The sequence below is a fragment of the Anolis carolinensis genome, chromosome 2, assembly GCF_035594765.1.
Source record: "Anolis carolinensis isolate JA03-04 chromosome 2, rAnoCar3.1.pri, whole genome shotgun sequence".
NCBI classification, from domain to species: domain Eukaryota; kingdom Metazoa; phylum Chordata; class Lepidosauria; order Squamata; family Dactyloidae; genus Anolis; species Anolis carolinensis.
In genome coordinates, this window is record NC_085842.1 from 324,595,705 (window position 1) to 324,613,172 (window position 17,468).

Genomic DNA, 17,468 nt, shown 5'->3' on the forward strand with positions numbered 1-17,468 from the left:
AAGTGGACGATGAAGCAGCAGCGCCCTCTGTGGCTGGAATCGAGCATACCCTCATGAAGCTGGAAAATGTTAAAATTGCCTCTACTGTCTGTATATGTCGTATGTCTAATAATGGCATTGAATGTTTGCCATGTATATGCGCACTATAATCTTCCCTGAGTCCCCTTCGAGGTGAGAAGGGTGGTATATAAATATTATAAATGAATGAATAAATAAATAATGCCATTCAATGCCAAAGGAAGGCAGGAAGAGGAGTATTGGAAAAACCTGTCAGAAATATTAAAAGTTAACTACGTATTTTTAATTACAAAAATGTGAGTCAAGCACTGAAAGGGTTAAATGGATGCAATGGCTCAGCAAAAGCTTAATTAACACAACTTAATTTGTGTTATGGAAATCTTATTTTTGGTAATAGTGCAATCATATTATTTTGCTTCAAAGAAAAGCCTCCAAGGGGAGAGATAACATTGGTCTGTGTGTTTTTATTCTTTTTATCATTTTTGGCTACTGGTGCTGGGTCACGCTACTGCTAATAAGTTTTATACATTTATGACGAAGGTCTTTCATTAAGAAACATACTCAACAGAACCATTGGCTCAATGCAGTTGGTCACTTGCAACTGAAGTTGTGCCATTATTAAGTCATGCGGTGGTCAGGCCTCACTTGGAACAACAAACCCCAGTCTAGTTCTGGGCAACACAGTTTAAGATATAGATATGGACCAGATGCACAAGATGGAAGGGGGCAAGAGAAGGGCCACCAAAATGCCCCAAAAGTCTGGAATTCATGGATCCCTTTGAGGAATAGGTAAGGGAGCTGCAGATGTTCAGCTTGGTGGAAAAAAGGTTGAGAAGGGAACCAGAAGGTCGTGTTTACATATTTGAAAGGATGTCCCACTGAGGAGGAAGCAAGCTTGGTTTCTGCTGCTCCAGAGACCATGGAGCCATGATTTCAAATAGCAAGAAAAGAGATCCCACCTAAACATTAGGAAGAACTTCCTGGTGGTAAGAAGAGCTTCTGCCTGGGAGTCCAGTGAAGTCTCTTCCTCTGGAGCAGGGGTCCCCAAACTAAGGCCCGGGGGCCGGATGCGGCCCTCCAAGGTCATTTACCTGGCCCCCGCCCTCAGTTTTATAATATAATATTTTAATATCATTTTAAATAATATAATACATTGTATATACATATAATATTGATAATAATATTATAATGTTATACAATATAATACTAATAATACCATATAATAATATTAATTATATGATATATATTACATATAATATTATAGTATAGTGGTATAGTTCAATATAGTAATATATAATGCTAATATTGTGCTATGGTAATAATAAAATATATTGTATGTACATACAGCTGCTCTGAGTCCCCTTCGGGGCGAGAAGGGCGGGATATAAATGTAATAAATAAATGTAGTAAATGAAAAAATAAATAATTAGACTTAGGCTTGCCCAAAGTCTGAAATGACTTGAAGGCACACAACAATAACAATCCTAATTAACTTGACTATCTCATTGGCCAGAAGCAGGCCCACACTTCCCATTGAAATCCTGATAGGTTTATGTTGGTTACAATTGTTCTCCTTTTTAAATATTGTATTGTTCTTTCATTGTTGTTGTTTTGCACTACAAATAAGACATGTGCAGTGTGCATAGGAATTTATTCGTTTTTTTTTTGTTTTTTGTTTTTTTTTTACAAATGATAATTCGGCCCTTCCACAGTCTGAAGGATTGTGGACCGGCCCTCTGCTTTAAAAGTTTGAGGACCCCTGCTCTGGAGGTTTCTAAACAGAGGCTGGATGGACATCTGTTGGGATGGACTGAATGGTGCCTTCCTGCCTGGTAGAAGTGTGGGCTAGATGGCCTCTGGGGGTTTATTCCAACGCTATGGTTCTAAATTGTATTAAAAGGGATTCCACCTAAACCTTAGCAAGAACTTCCAGACAATTAGAGCCATTCAGCGGAGGAACATACTTCTGCCTGGGATACTGTTGGAGTTTCCTTCTCTGGAGGTTTCTAAGCAGAATCTGGATGGACATCTGTTGGGAGGGCTTTCATTGTGTTTTATGGCGGAAGGGGGCTGGGGGTCTTTTCCGACTCTACGATTCGAAGGCCACTATACTTCTAAGGAAGGTTCACCAAGAGGAACCGAGTCATCCTGGCTGAGTGTCCTGCTGCCCGCAAGAGGAAGGGAGCAGGCACGGAGGCCCAGCCGATAAGCCCAGCCCCAGACCGCTGGGGACGATGGGGAGGAGAAGGAAAACCATTGTGTTTCACAGCCCAAGGACCCCCATTTTGCTGTGAAGCCCCCTCCCCTGCCCACCACACCCCACATCACACCCTGTGGTCCCACTGTATCGTCTACAGAAGGAGGGCCTTCATGCGCTGCCAGCGAACCAAGGACAGAATAGAATAGAAGAATAGAATCACTTTTATTGCAAGCATGGGCCAACTTCGTCCCTCCTCCAGGTGTTTTGGACCCCAACTCTTGCTATTCTTAACCGTGTTAGGAATTGTGAGAGTTGAAGTCCAAAACACCTGGAAGAAAGACCGAAGTTGGCCCATGCCTATTTGATTATCATTGTACACTGAACAAAAAAATTAGATGCCACCCCCAATACACATTATATATGTACCATTACAAAACAAAGCACCAACACTTCCGCATTCTAATCATGATTGCAAAACCCCTTATGCCACATCAATGTGAAACCACAGAATTCAATATAACAACAACAACAACAACAACAACAACAACAAAAGGACTTAAAGATCGAATTGCAAAGACTCTGGCACAAGCCAGTCAAGGTGGTGATGGGCACATTGGGTGCAGTGCCTAAAGGCCTTGGTCTGCACTTAAACACAATTGGCATTGACAAAATCCCCACCTGCCAGCTGCAGAAGGCCACTTGACTGAGATCTGCACATATTATTTGCTGATACATCACACAGTCCTGGACACTTGGGAAGTGTCTGGCGTATGATCCAATACAACAGCCAGCAGAGTGTCTGCTATGGACTCATCTTGTTATGTTTCTACTACTACTAATAATAATAACAACAATAATAAAGTGAAGAACCTGCTTTGATTGAAGTCAAAAATCAGAAACTCCTCAAAGCACAGCAGACAAAAAACCAGTACAAGAAAAACGCACTACAAACTAGAGCTGACAGCTGGCACAACAAAACATTGCATGGAAAGTTCCTTGACAAAATTGAAGGAAAAGCTGACAAGGAGAAGACCTGGCTCTGGCTCATGAATGGGACCCTGAAGAAGGAAGGAGACAGAAGGCCTGATCCTTGCAGCCCAGGAGCAAGCCATCCGAAGAAATGCAGTTAAGGTCAAGATTGAAAAATCAGCTGATGACCCAAAATGCATGGATCATATCCTCAGCTGCTGTAAGAAAATCGCACAGACAGACTACAAACAGAGGCACAACTATGTGGCCCAAATGATTCATTGGAACTTATGCCTCAAGTACCACCTCCCAGCAGCAAAGAACTGGTGGGATCACAAACCTGCAAAAGTATTGGGAAATGAGCACGCAAAGATACTGTGGGACTTCCGAATCCAGAGATTCTGAACACAACAAAGTTCTGGAACACAAAACACCAGACATCACAGTAGTGGAAAAGAAAAAGGTTTGGATCATTGATGTCGCCATCCCAGGTGACAGTCGCATTGATGAAAAACAACAGGAAAAACTCAGCCGCTATCAGGACCTCAAGATTGAACTTCAAAGACTCTGGCAGAAACCAGTGCAGGTGGTCCCGGTGGTGATGGGCACATTGGGTGCCGTGCCAAAAGGTCTCAGCCGGCATTTGGAAACAATAGACATTGACAAAATTACGATCTGCCAACTGCAAAAGGCCACCCTACTGGGATCTGCGCGCATTATCCGAAAATACATCACACAGTCCTAGACACTTGGGAAGTGTTTGACTTGTGATTTTGTGATACGAAATCCAACATGTCTATCTTGTTTGCTGTGTCATAATAATAATAATAATAATAATAATAATAATAATAATAATAATAAATAATAATAATATACATCACAAAGTCCTAGACACTTGGGAAGTGTTTGACTTGTGATTTTGTGATACGAAATCCAGCATATCTATCTTGTTTGCTGTGTCATACAATAGTAATATAATAATAATAATAATAATAATAATAATAATATCATCAATTCCAAAGGCAACGGGGGATCCCCTATTAAATCCCCCCAAGCAACACCACTGGGATCATGAGACCCCCCTACAGGCCTCTCCCACTGTTTGAAGCCACCTCACCTGGACGGGCACACGGCCCCACCTGCCCATATCCCAGCCCCACCTCTGACATCCCATCTGCGCACTATGACCTCCTACCTGGACAGCCTGCTCTGTGGAGCCACAAACACCTATGGAGACGCACAGAAGATGGCTCTCTCAGCAAAGGCAGAGGGGCAGGGGGCTTCTGTTCCAAGGAAGCCCCCTCCCAAACCCTCAGGCCTCTCTTGGGTGCCTTTCCAAAGCAGTAGAGAGAGCAGCAGGACTGCAGGCACCCTCTTCTTCTCTTTCTCTTTCTCTCCCTCCTTCTATCTCCTTCCCAGCAGCTGGAGCCCACTTCCTGCCTCTGACCCCAGCGCTAGCCATAGAGGCTTCCTTCCACCACCCAGCAGCCGCCAGCCTCCTTTCCCTTTCCCTTTCTCCTTGCCCCCCTACCCCACCTCCCCTTCTTTGGTGCCAAAGCACCCACTCCCGACAGAAGGGAGGCTGAATGGGTCCCTGTTGCAACAGCACCAGCAGGACCTCTGCAGACGGGCCATCCAAGGCTGGCCACCAAAGGCCATGGTTCTCAACCTTCCTAATGCCGCGACCCCGGAATACAGTTCCTCGTGTTCTGGTGAAACCCCAAACATAATATTATTTTGTTGCTACTTCATTACTGTCATTTTGCTACTGCTATGAATCATAATGTAAATATCTGATATGCACGATATACCGTATATACTCGAGTATAAGCCCACCCGAATATAAGCCGAGACCATAAAAAAACTGGGAAAACATTGACTCCAGTATAAGCCAAGGATGGTAAATTTCAAAAATAAAAGTAGATACCAACAAAATTACACTAACTGAGGCATCAGTAGGTTAAATGTTTTTGAATATTTACATAAAGCTCAAATTCAAGATAAGACTGTCCAACTCTGTTTAAATCATTATTCTCATCTTCTTCAATGTAAATATGCTTATGTATCCTTTTAATAATAATAGAGTAAAATACACATGTAATAATAATAATACAGGAAAATAATACAAGTACAGTAGAGTCTCACTTATCCAACGTTCTGGATTATCCAACGCATTTTTGTAGTCAATGTTTTCAATACATCGTGATATTTTGGTGCTAAATTTGTAGATACAGTAATTGCTACATAGCATTACTGTGTATTGAACTACTTTTTCTGTCAAACTTGTTGTATAACATGATGTTTTGGTGCTTAATTTGTAAAATCATACGCTAATTGGATGTTTAATAGGTTTTTCCTTAATCCCTCCTTATTATCCAACGTATTTGCTTATCCAACGTTCTGCCAGCCCATTAATGTTGAGACTCTACTGAAATAATAAATAGAGTAAAATAATAAATGCAATAATAATAATAATACCCTGTTTCCCCTAAAATAAGACATCCCCAGAAAATAAGACCTAGTAGAGGTTTTGCTGAATTGCTAAATATAAGGCCTCCCCAAAAGTAAGACCTAGTGAAGTTTATGTTTGGAAGCATGCCCATCGAACAGAACACCAGACCATGCAGGATCAATAAATGTATGTACCATATACATGGAAATAATGGTAGTAATAAGAAATTCTTGATAGGATTCACAGTTTGTCTGGTTATGCTGGTTTGTGATGACAACTACTGTACAGTATATAATAAATGTTCATTTTTTTGTTCAATAAATGTGAATTCTTCTTCATGGAAAAATAAAACATCCCCTGAAAATAAGACCTAGCGCATCTTTGAGCGCAAAAATTAATATAAGACACTGTCTTATTTTTGGGGAAACACGGTAATAAGATCAGAGTGAAATAATAAATGTATTAATAATAATAAAATAGAGTAAAATAAATGTAATAGTAGCAACAATAATAGAGAAAAATAATAAATGTAATAATACCAATAATAATAGAGAAAAATAATAAATGTACCATATATTCTCAAGTATAAGCTAACCCAAATATAAGCCAACCAGGACCCTCACCCGAGTATAAGCCGAGGGGGGCTTTTTCAGTCTTAAAAAAAGGGCTGAAAAACTAGGCTTATACTCGAGTATATACAGTATTTTCATTCACTGGACAACAGATCACTGCCGCAGATCAAAAAGCCAATGGGAATTCCAGCTGTATCAGAAGGAATATAGTGTCTAGATTGAGGGAAATCAGGGTGCTTCTCTATTCTGCTTTGGTTAGACCTCACCTGGATTACACCACAGTTTAAAAGAGATTGAGTCTAAGCTGGAAGGTATCCAGAGGAAGAGGGCAACTAATATTATCCAATGCCTGGAGACCACGAATAAGGAGGAGCATCTTAAAGAGCCTGCAGAAGAGAAGTTTGAGAGGAGACATGTTGAGGACCATGGATCAAGATGTGAAAAGGTGTCATAAGGAAGAGGGAGCAGGCTTGTTTTCAGCTGTTTTCGAGACTAGGACTCAATGGAGCCATGGGTTCAAATGGCAGGAGAGGAGATTCCACCTGAACATTAGGAAGAACTTCCTGACCGTGAGGAGAGCTCTGCAAGGCCTCTCTTCTGCCAGCATCTCCTTAACCTTCCAGACAGATAGGGACATTGGGCCAATACTTCCTTGGCTTTTCTCCAAAATCAGAGGCAAAGGCTCCCGTATTTTGCCCGCAGATCAACTGATTCTGTCATCAACAATCCCACGGTGGGAGAGTCCAGAGAAAGAAAGCACCTTTTATAGAACTACATTTTAATAGGTGCATTATGACTTAATAGGAACTGAATTTTCATATGGGAGTTTTTTAAAACTAAATTATGCTTTTAATGTCATTTGTCTTATGGGGGCCGGGGAAGTACTATTTTTGCAATGTGACAAACTGTTAATTTTCACATACGTTAGGGGTTTATGATTGGATATTATGTTATGTAATCTGTCTTTGTTATGTTGTATGCCGCTTTGAGCCCCGCTTGGGAGAAAAGTGAAATAAAAATAAAAAAATAATAATTTACAGTATTTTTGCAATGTTTGTGTGTTTTGACTGTGCTGTGACCCACATCGAGCCACGAGGAGAGGACGGTAAGAAATAATAATAATAATAATAACAACAACAACAACAACAACAACAACAACAGACTAGAGTGGATTAGAGCTGACAGCTGGCACAACAAAACATTGCATGGAAAGTTCCTTGACAAAATTGAAGGAAAAGCTGAGAAGGAGAAGACCTGGCTCTGGCTCACAAATGGGACCCTGAAGAAGGAGACAGAAGGCCTGATCCTTGCAGCCCAGGAGCAAGACATCAGAACAAATGCAGTTAAGGCCAAGATCGAAAAATCAGCTGATGACCCAAAATGCAGACTGTGCAAGGAAGCTGACGAAACCATGGATCATATCCTCAGCTGCTGTAAGAAAATTGCACAGACAGACTACAAACAGAGGCACAACTATGTGGCCCAAATGATCCATTGGAACTTATGCCTCAAGGACCACCTGCCAGCAGCAAAGAACTGGTGGGATCACAAACCTGCAAAAGTATTGGAAAATGAGCACGCAAAGATACTGTGGGACTTCCGAATCCAGACTGACAAAGTTCTGGAACACAACACGCCAGGCATCACATGTGGAAAAGAAAAAGGTTTGGATCATGGATGTCGCCATCCCAGGTAACAGTCGGATTGATGAAAAACAACAGGAAAAACTCAGCCGCTATCAGGACCTCAAGATTGAACTGCAAAGACTCTGGCAGAAACCAGTGCAGGTGGTCCTAGTGGTGATGGGCACACTGAGTGCCGTGCCAAAAGATCTCAGCTGGCATTTGGAAACAATAGACATTGCCAAAATCACGAGCTGCCAACTACAAAAGGCCACCCTACTGGGATCTTTGTGCATAATCCGAAAATACATCACACAGTCCTAAACGCTTGGGAAGTGTTCGACTTGTGATTTTGTGATACGAAATCTACCATATCTATCTTGTTTGCTGTGTCATACTATATCGTTGTGTGAATCTATATATATAAAGGAGTGATGGCATCACGGCGACACACAAAACAAGAAAACTACAGACCCCCCAACCTTGAAATTTGACAACACAACCCATCATCCACGCCTCTAGGTTGATACAACAAAAAGAAAAGAAAAATAAAGTCCTAATTAGAGGGAGATCAATAATTGTTTTTATCCAATTGCTGCCAGTTTAGAGGGCAGCAATAGACCCACTTGGTCTCCTAGCAACCAACTCAGCCCAGGGGACAGGCAGACTTAGGCCTCACTTAGGCTTCTTCCACATATTATCTAATTTGCACTGGATTATATGGCAGTGTAGACTCAAGGCCCTTCCACACAGCTATATAACCCAGTTATAATCTTATATTATCTGCTTTGCACTGGATTATCTTGACTCCACACTACCATATAATCCACTTCAGTGTGCATTTTATACAGCTGTGAAGAAGGGCCTCATATAATCCAGTTCTAAGCAGATAATATAACATTATCAATATACAATATACAATTCCTCAATACTTTATTTCCCATACCACCATACTTCGCCACAGCAACGCGTGGCCGGGCACAGCTAGTAATAATAATAATAATAAATGCTCACAAGCGCCTTTAAGGACCCCGACAGTGTGCCATGGACCCATACGGAGTCACAGAACGAGGGAGCTGGAACCATCCACTGTGCTCGGACATTGCCTGTTGGTCAAGGAAAAACAACAAGCCCAAGGCCCTCATGCATGCCTGAGATACCAAGAGGACAGGATGTCAGCAGTACATAAGAAAGACAGAAAGAGAGAGAGAGAATCTAAGGTTACTTCCTTGCTGATGAAAGAAGGACCCACGCCTTGGCCTTCTTAGGAAAAAGGAAGGAAGGAAGGACGGAGCCTTCTGCAGAACTCTGTGTCTCCAAAGGACAAGTGCCAGGACCCTGCCAATGTCCATTCTGACATTGGTCTTTGATGCATTTGTTTGCTTGGTTAGGCTTCCTGTTTCCTCCACTGTCATCTGGATTATCGTCCCAATTGTTAGCTACTCTGAAATGCAGAATGATATCTTGTTGAAAGAAGTGTGTTGATCCTTCTCTATACAATCCAAAGATTATATAAACAGTAGAGTCTCGCTTATCCATCATTCGCTTAGTCAACGTTCTGGATTATCCAACACATTCTGCCTTTTAGTAGTCAATGTTTTCAATACATTATGATATTTTGGTGCTAAATTAAGGGGCTGGGCTGTGGCACAGGCTGGTTAGCAGCCAGCTGCAATAAATCACTCTGACCAAGAGGTCATGAGTTCGAGGCCAGCCCATGTCGGGGTGAGCACCCGACAATTATCGTTGCTGACCTAAGCAACCCGAAAGATAGTTGCATCTATCAAGTGGGAAATTTAGGTACCACTTATATGTGGGGAGGCTAATTTACGACACCATAAAAATCATCCAGCCGTCGTTGGAATGAGGAAGTTGCAGTCGAAGTGGATGATGAAGCAGCTGCTGCCCATGTGGAAGAGACCACATGGGCTATCTAGTCCAACCCCCGGCCATGCAAGAATAGCACAATCAAAGCCCCCACGACAGATGGCCACCCAGTCTCTGTTTGAAAGTTTCCAAGAAAAGAGCTTCCATCGGACTCCGAGGTAGAGAGTTCCACTGCTGAACAACCCATACGGTCACGAAGTTCTTCCTCATGTTCAGGTGGAATCTCCTTTCCTGTCATTTGAACCAATGGCACCGAGTCATCGTTTCTGGGCAGCAGAAAACAAGCCTGCTCCCTCTTCCTCCTGACACCCTTTCCCATATTTCTATGTGGCTCCTCTCAGCCTTCTCTTCTGCAGGCTAAACATGCCCAGCTCTTTAAGATGCTCCTCCGGGGGATTATTCATGGTCCCCAGACCTTTGATCATTTTAGTCTCCCTCTTCCTCTGGACATCTTCCAGCTTGTCAATATCCATTTTGAACTGTGGGGCCCAGAACTGGACACAGTGTGATTCCAGGTCAAGAGATCTAACCAAAGCATGACTTCCCTTGATCTGGACACTCGACTCCTTTAGATGCAGTCCAAAATCCCATTGGCCTTTTTAGCTGCTGCATCACACTCTTGGCTCATGTTCAACTTGTTCTCCACCAAGACTCCAATATCTTTTTCATATGTTGTGGAGCAAGGTGTCCCCCATCCTGTATCTTTGCATTTCCTTTTTTTCTGCCTAAGTATTGCATCTTCCATTTCCCCTTGTTGAGATCCATTTTGTGGGTTTTGGCCAATCAGCTCTCTAACCTGTTGAGGTCATTCTGAATTCTGATCCTGTCCTCTGGGGTATTAGCTCTCCCTCCTCATTTGGGCTCATCTGCAAACTGAATAAGCATGCCCTTATAATAATCTATATATATAAAAGAGTGATGGCATCAGGGCAGCGGACAAAAAAACAAAACTACAGGCCCCCCAATCTCGAAATTTGACAACACAACCCATCATCCACGGCTCTAGGTTGATACAACAAAAAGAAAAGAAAAATAAAGTCCTAATTACAGGGAGAGGAATAATAGTTTTTATCCAATTGCTTCCAGTTAGAAGGCTAAGCTCCGCCCACTTGGTCTCCTAGCAACCTACTCAGCCCAGGGGACAGGCACAGTTAGGCATCTTCCACAGATTATCAGATTTTAACTGGATTATATGGCAGTGTAGACTTAAGGCCCTTCCACACAGCTATATAACCCATTTAAAATCTTATATTATCTGCTTTGAACTGGATTATCTTGACTCCGCACTGCCATATAATCCACTTCAGTGTGCATACTAAACATAAAGACTACCATACAACAGACATTCAATACCACCACTACCTCAACAATTTCTCACCTACACCACCAGAAAATGCCACAGCAACGCGTGGAAGGCACAGCTAGTAAGATATAATATACTAATAATATAATAATAAGATTCCTCTCGCTTCCTGTTGACTCAGCTCTGTTCTTAACTAGGAGTTGCTTGCAAGTCGGATGTCTGCAACTCAGAGACTGCCTGTCTGCATAATAAAAGGCTGCCTTTCTGTATTATTTTTAGTCCTTTCTATGGTTTCTTTATTTTCAGAATGAAAAAACAGCGAAAAGGGGAAGAGAAGGAGGCCGTCCATGGCCGGGGCCCAAGAGGCTGGAGAAAGAGGAGGAGGAGGAGGAGGCCTCCGTCCCGCGCCTGGAGACGGTCCTGAGCCGCATTCCTCTGACCCTGCACATGCAAGGCAAAGGAATGAAGGAAGGCAAGCAGAGAGAGAGAGAGAGAGAGAGAGAGAGCCTCTGCGTTCCTTCCTGGCTGGCCCTGCATCCAGAAGCCCTGCACAGGAATGCGGCAAGGCCCCCCGAAAAGCCTGGGGAGGGGGACAAGGAGGCACCACTGCAACTGCAGATCTGGGGCATACACATGCATGCACGCATGTATGCATACACACGCAGGCCTCAAAAGGGAGAGAGGGAAGTTATGGGAGGGAATGCTATGGGGCCACTTTTGCATTTGATTCATGCTTTCTACTTCAGTGTGTGGGAAGTTATGGGAGGGAATGCAATTGGGCCACTTTTGCATTTGATTCTTCTGTTTTCTATTTTAGTGTGTGTTATTTTAAAAATTTTGGATTGAAGTTACATTTTTAACCAAAGAAAAGATAGAGGCGTTGTACTTGGTTCATCAATACGTGTGTGTGCATCCCTACCCAGGTATATAAATATTATTATTATTGTATGGCACAGCAAACAAGATAGTTATGCTGGATTTCGTATCAAAAAAATCACAAGTCAAACACTTCCCAAGTGTCTAGGACACATTATTATTATTATTATTATTATTATTATTATTATTATTATTATTATTATTTTATGACACAGCAAACAAGATAGATATGCTGGATTTCGTATCAAAAAAATCACAAGTCAAACACTTCCCAAGTGTCTAGGACACATTATTATTATTATTATTATTATTATTATTATTATTATTATTATTATTATTTTATTATGACACAGCAAATAAGACAGATATGCTGGATTTCGTATCAAAAAATTCACAAGTCAAACACTTCCCAAGTGTCTAGGACACATTATTATTATTATTATTATTATTATTTTATTATGACACAGCAAACAAGAAAGATATGATGGATTTCGTTTCATAAAATCACAAGCTGAACACTTCCCAAGTGTCTAGGACTGTGTGATGTATTTTTGGATGATGCACGCAGATCCCAGTCAGGTGGCCTTTTGCAGTTGGCAGATTGTGATTTTGTCTATTGTTTCCAAATGCTGGCTGAGATCTTTTGACACAGCACCCAGTGTGCCCATCACCACCGGGACCACCTGCACTGGTTTCTGCCAGAGTCTTTGAAGTTCAATCTTGAGGTCCTGATAGCAGCTGAGTTTTTCCTGTTGTTTTTCGTCAATGCGACTGTCACCTGGGATGGCGACATCAATGGTCCAAACCTTTTTCTTTTCCACAACTGTGATGTCTGGTGTGTTGTGTTCCAGAACTTTGTCAGTCTGGATTCGGAAGTCCCACAGTATCTTTGCATGCTCATTTTCCAATACTTTTGCAGGTTTGTGATCCCACCAGTTCTTACTGCTGGGAGGTGGTACTTGAGGTATAAGTTCCAATGAATCATTTGGGCCACACAGTTGTGCCTGTTTATAATTATTATTATCACCCCACTTTTTTTCTCCACAAGGAGACTCAAAGTATCTTACATTAAAAGCTTTTCAATACAATTTAAGATATACAAATATACAAACATTAACCAGAATTAAATATCATTGGCATTTCTAAAGAATTCACTTAAAATCCATAAAAAAACATATTCAAAATTAAAAACCGCAGCACCCTTTGACTTGATCTTAAAAACCTTCTTTAAAAATATTTGGTAATGTGTGCACGTGTATGTTTGTGTACATGTAGATATGTCTGAACATATGTGTGTGTGTATATGTGTGTCTGTATATCTGTATCTATATCTATATAGATTGTGTGTATATACAGTGTGTATATATATATATATATATATATATATATATATATATATAATATATATGGATTTATTTATCTTGGAACCAGCCCAAAGAATGTTCCCATGCACATACATACATGTCTGAATGTATTCATCTTGGAACCAGCCAAAACAATGCTCTCATGTATATGCATATATGTCCGAACATATGTGTGTATATGTGTGTATGTATATATATGTATATGTATTTATATTAGAACCTGCCAAACAAACGCTCTCATGTACTGACTAATAATCTTCCGAGCCAGGTATTAAGCCAAAGAAGGGAGTGAGGCAGACATATGACGGCAGGGCAGCATTTCTGGGGACTTATGCATGAGGTCCGCAGCCATTAGGTAACGCTGCCTCATTAGGCATCCACTGTTTGCATACCATCTAAAATTAGCTTCCCATTTGACAAAATCAGACAGGGATTTCCCTTTCCGAGGAGCCTGTTTGCCTTCTATGAGATGCATGGCTTCCCATCAGGGAAGGAGGGACCTTGGGCAGGGGCTAGGTTTTGTTGCTATCAAAAATGCTCCTTGATCTCAGATTATGGTCCTTCATTAGTTATTTTGTAATATTTCCAAAGACTGGAGTGCAAACGGGGGGGAAGAGACAGGTCATTTTCTTGTCTACATGGCCTGGGCCAACTTCGGCCCTCCTCCAGGTGTTTTGGACTCCAACTGCCACAATTCCTAACAGCGTACCGGAGGAGGGCTGAAGTTGGCTCAGGCCTGCTTGAAAGTTTCACATTCCTGGTCTGCGATTGTACGAGGGTTGAATGAAAAGTAATGCCTCCACCTTCGTAACTCCCCAACAGATGGCAGTCCTGGTCTGCGGCAGGTCCTGGCTTGTTCAGTAGACTCTCCTCTACAGTTCCATTTGGCGGGAAGCCTTAGCATTGAACGGTTGTGTTGTTAATGTGCGAAGTATGGAACACTACGCAGACGGTCAGTCAATGCGACTTAAGCAAGGTGCAGTCACTGAATTCTTGACAGCAGAAGGTGTCACCCCAAAGGAGATTCATTACAGAATGCAAGCTGTTTATGGGGATTGTGTTGATGTGAGTCCTGTGCGTCGTTGGGCGAGTAAGTTTAAAGATGTTGAGGTGGGAACATCCGACTTGCGTGACAAAGAGTTGGACGTCCTGTGACAGCAACCATTGAGTTTCACAAGCAAAATTGATTTGGGACGATCGTCATATCCCTCAGAGAGAAATTTCAAGCATAATCGGCATTTCACAAGAACATGTGAGTCACATTATTGCTTTGCTTGGCTATCGGAAGATTTGTGCACGATGGGTCCTGTGAGACGCCGGTTGCGGAAACAGAGTGTTGACTTCTTCCGTGACGGCTTCAGAAGACTTGTTCATCGTTGGCAGAAATGTATCCAATTGTTCAGATTTATTTTCCCTGCTTGTCGTGCCTATTTGATGTATGTTCTGTTCTGTAATAGACACTCCCTTCATCAGTTTGACTGTCGCCCAGACTGTTGTCCTATATTGGATCTTTTAACGCCTCGGATGATTGTTTAGTATTTCAATTATGTCTATTTTAAATCATGACTTGTTAATTTGTTTTTTAAATGCATTCTTTGGTGTCTTAACTGTTGATTTTATGATATTATATGATTGTATTGGGCTTGCCCCTGTGTGAGCTGCTCTGAGTCCCCGTTGGGGAGATGGAGGCGGCATACAAAAATAAAATTATTATTATTATTAATTGTCTGGTGATGATGTGGAAAAGTGAATAGTGGTAGTTCAAGAGCACATTCTAAGGATTATGTCTGTGTTTGATTTATTAAAATATCCCCATCCAAACTCAAGTAACGAAGGTGGAGGCATTACTTTTCATTCAACCCTAGTAGTAGTGGTGGTAATAGTAGTAATAAAATACATTCATTCAAGGCCCAGCCTCACTCCCTCCTGAGGCTATCGGAGTCCCATGAAGACAAAGCAAACGCAGCCCCATTCCAGCAACACAAGCTGCCCCCTCCTCTTCCAGGAAGAGGCCAGGAGCCCTCCTGCTCCACAGAGACAGGGAGAAGGGTCTTGGGCAAGTCCAGGCACTGTTTGGGGAGGGGGCTCCATCTTGGGCAAACACTCCTGCACTGCATAGCCTAGCAAGGGAAACCCTCAAAGACAGACAGCCAGAGAGATGCACAGAGACCAGACAAACAGCAGCAGGACAAAGAGCCTCCCTGCTCCGGCCATGGTCAGAAGTCAGACGGGGCCACTGGGAGAGGCAGACAAGGCCACAGTCTACTTGGCAAGCCAGAGGCTCTCCTCACTTTCTCCTTTTCAGTTGTGGGAAGAGGCAGCCCCATGCGCTCACAAAGCAAAGGAAGGAGGGAAGCCTTTGTTGTGACTCAGCAGCAGTGCCAGAGTGAAGATGAGGAAGGGGATTTTGGGTTACAGATGCAGGAGTCAGAGGATGGGATGCAAGATGAATTCCAGGATGATGTCATGGGGATGGGGAGTCATGGAGTTACACAGGCTGGTTCAGAAGTGCAAGATAATGAACTGTTTGGCCTTGACAGTCAAGAAGCTCCATTGCTATCCAGATCGTTTGCAATGGAAAGGAATGCCTCGGCGTAGCCTGAGATTAGCTGGAAAACAGGAGGCTTCTGAAGGAAAGAGAAATGCATTTTTGGGTTGCTTTTAAAACTATGTGTTGGGAGACAAATCTCTGTCAAAGCAAATTCTCGCTTCATCAGAGTGAATGGTCTATGTCTTCATGCTTTGGAAATTCTGCTCGTGAATCCTTGTAACCTGTGGACTATTGTATCTTTGGGAATTGCCTATGGATCGTTGGATTTATTGACTCTATTTTACAACTACTTTGGGAACTATATTTTTGCTTTGATGTTATATATATATACTGCTTTTGCTCAATAAAACTACAAAATACTATCTTCTGTGTGTGGCTTGGTGTCAATATCAAGGCGAATTATTCTGAGGTACCACAGCCTTTCCCTTTGTCTTCTGGACGTAGCCGGACCCAATTCACCTGGGGATGCTGCTGCTCACCTGCAGCTCACCTGTGGGAGCCCTCCTGCCCTTCAATGCTGTACTGTTTGCTGTTGCACTAGAGCAGGCATGGGAAAACTTCAGCCCTCCAGGTGTGTTGGACTTCAACTCCCACAATGAAACAGACTGTGCAAAGAAAAGGGAAGTGTCTCTGGCCACTGAAAGAGAGGAGCGTGTGGCCAAAGGGAGGGCAGATGGGAGGGGGGCAATGAGGGGCTGGTCTACTGTCCAGTTGCAAAGGTCAGGCATTTGCCCACAGCAGAGTGGAAGGAGGGAAGAGAAAGAAAGGGGAAAAAAGAAAGGAAAGAAAAGGAAGGGAAGGAAGGGAAGGGAAGAACAAACAGAGAAATAAAAGGTGACCAAACCACCGTTCTCCTGCTTGTCCAGTGCTTGGACAGGATCTGCAGGTGGAAAACTAAATGACATCCCCTTAGAAATAGAACAATACGATGTAATGTTGCAATTAGCCAGCTTGAATAATATTGAGTAGCCACGAAGCTGAAAAGTCAATCAGTGAGCGTATCTTCATAGAGGTAGCTTGGCTGTTGTTGGCTGGAGGAGTCTATCAATTACCGTGCAACCACCTCAGGAGTCTACCGTATATCATGCAGCTGTGGACAAGTCTACATAGGGACCACCAAACGCAGCATTGCCTAGACATGAATCAAAGAGAACCAACAGTGCTGCAGACTAATTCAAACAGAGAAGTCAGCTATGGCAGAGCACTTGAGGAACCAACCTGGACAAACAATATTATTTGAGAACACCAAAACGCTGGACCACTCCCACAGCCATACAACCACCACGTCAGATGACACAGAGAAGCTATTGAAATGCATGTGGGCAATCTCAACAGAAAGGAGGAAACCATAAAATTGAACAAAATCTGACCACTAGTATTAAAAACACCAAAATCAAGACTGTAAATAAGGAACAACACTCAGAAATGGGGAAATTCCAGACAGCCAACAATCAAGTGCCAGTGAACAGCTCTCAAACAAAGGGTGCCTCCAGGCAACAGAGGCCAGGCTACTTCTATGCAAATACACTCACAGTGTTGCACCTCACGTTAGCTTCACCTTGCTAAAGACACCAGGCTGCACACAGATCGTCTTTTGTAGTTTATTAGGAAATAAGGAAAAGATAGTTCATAAAAGGTAAAAGTTCAGTTCCAA

General features: G+C 42.5%; 1 protein-coding gene across 4 annotated transcripts in view; it reads right to left on the minus strand.

The window, feature by feature from the left end:
- Window positions 1–17,468, minus strand: part of tln1 (talin 1) — a 124,328-nt gene that overhangs the window by 84,346 nt on the left and 22,514 nt on the right. The window contains exon 1 of one of the 4 annotated variants that reach the window (XM_062972673.1): window positions 4,383–4,404. The exons of the other annotated variants lie outside the window; for them this stretch is intronic. The gene's annotated coding sequence lies outside the window, so the exon portion shown is untranslated. Of the gene's footprint in view, window positions 1–4,382; window positions 4,405–17,468 lie in introns of those variants that run through there. 4 annotated transcript variants of the gene reach the window in all.